At 41.7% G+C, this 1,951-nt stretch overlaps 1 pseudogene; it reads right to left on the bottom strand.

Annotated features, from left to right (window-relative positions):
• Positions 1 to 432: 432 nt before the first annotated feature.
• LOC114036002 lies at positions 433 to 1,617 on the bottom strand (annotated as a pseudogene).
• Positions 1,618 to 1,951: the final 334 nt, after the last annotated feature.

The following is a 1,951-nucleotide window of genomic DNA, read 5'->3' as shown; positions in this document are numbered from 1 at the left end:
TGGCCTATACCCAATCTCCCAATTCTCTGTTTCCCTTAATTTAGCCCAGCCCTCTATTGGTTGTTGCCTCTGGATGGACTCAGGCCACTTCTCACCCTTGATTCTATCTAAACTCCATTCTACCTCCTAGTCACTCCCATCAAGATCATTCCTAGACCCCTCCTCCAGTCACCCCGGCTTACTGTTGGCTCCCATCAAGATACTCCTTCTCATAGGCCCTCCTCCAGTCACCCCAAACTACTGGGCCACTCCTAGATCCTTCCCACAGTCTTTCTGTATATAAGGTCCATCTGGCCTCCATTAAGGTGCTACGATTCTTAAAGTCTAGCCAATGCTCAGATTCCTTAAGAGTTCAGCCAATGGATGAGACTTTTTTTGAAAAGGTCATATACCAAATTCATTGCAAAAAGACCCACAATCCCAGCAGTTGTCTTATTGATAGGATTTGTGGCAGGAAGCCTGGGCCTCAGGACCACAAAACTTCTTGGACTCTCAGCAATGAGGGTCAGCCACCAGCAGAGTTCAATCATACTGGATAAGGATGTCTTTTATTTCCTTCTTGGAGGCCTCCTCAACATATTTCTGGTAATGCAGGATGTGAGGCTCAATCATCTCCAGTGGTCACCCATTCACCTTGATCAGCCCATTGCCTCTCTTGCAGTGGGCCACAGTGGTGGCAGTTTTCTTTTGCCTGAAGACCTGGATGGACTGGACTGGCCCTTGGATGGCGTGCTGCTAGCGGGCGGTGCAAGCCCAGAGCTGGGCTGGCGGCAGAGAAAGCAACAGTTGTGGTGGTGGTGGCAGGAAGCCAGAGACTGGAGCTCCTCACCCAAGTGGTGCAGAAGCATGAAAGGGGCTAGATTAATTTTCTTAATCTTGTTTAGACTCCACCCAGGTAGGGAAGTCCATTGTGATCTACTCAGGGTTGGGTGGGTAAAATTCTTTGATTAGATCACCCAGGACTGATCAATTTAGAAGTGTACTCCCCAGCTCCTCATTAAAATGCTTCCACCTTCATTGTAATATTCATTTTTCTCATTAATTGTTCATCAATCAGAGTTGATCACCTTGTTCAGGAATATCCACTCTTCAAGGGAATATAAACTGTGAGCCTATTACCATGATTTGTCTTTTGCATTTGGAAGTGCCATTGACCTCTTTTATTAATAAAATACTAGCATTGTTAATAAAATTATTACTTACCAAGAAATTCTCTCTCAAACTTTTTACATGTCACACTCCCATCCTATTTCTGTTTATCCTTCTCTTTCACTCTTTGTTTACCTTCTCCCTCCTCAAAAGTCCCCAGTACTTCTTACTATTTATTCCCTTAATCTGCCCTTCTTCTTATTACCTACCTGCCTTTCCCCTCTTATTTTCTTGTTACATATGACAGATTTCTATCCCAAAGTGAATGTGTATATATATATTCTTCCCTCTTTGAACCAGTTCAAATGATAATGTGGCTCAAGCATTGCCCACCCACCACCATTTCTCCTTCCAATGTTAAAAAAAAAACTTTCTTGTGTATCTTTTAAATATGAGGCAATTTTCCTCATTCTTCCTCTCCCTTTCTCCCTCTTCCGGTACATCCTTCTTTCTCAGCTGCCCCACCATTTTTTGAGATCATATCAACTTAAATGACTCACAACAATGTCCTCTACCTATGTAAACTTCTTGTAACCATCATAATAATGATAATATTATCGGGCATTACATGTATCATCTTCCTGTATAGGAATATGAATAGTTTAACATTACTGAGTCCTTTACAATTTTCCTTTTATTTTACCTTTTTATGCTTCTCTTGAATCTTGTATATGAAAATCAAATTTTCTAAGTAGCTCTGGTTTTTTCTTGAGGAATGCTTGAAAGTCCTCTATTTCATTGAGTATCCATTTTTTTCCCTGAAGGCTTATACTCAGTTTGGCTGGGTAGGTGATTCTCAATT

Source organism: Vombatus ursinus, unplaced genomic scaffold, assembly GCF_900497805.2.
Source record: "Vombatus ursinus unplaced genomic scaffold, bare-nosed wombat genome assembly UNPS02009573.1, whole genome shotgun sequence".
Taxonomy (NCBI): Eukaryota; Metazoa; Chordata; class Mammalia; order Diprotodontia; family Vombatidae; genus Vombatus; species Vombatus ursinus.
Note: the sequence above shows the minus strand (reverse complement) of the source record. Positions and strands in the feature narration are given on the sequence as shown.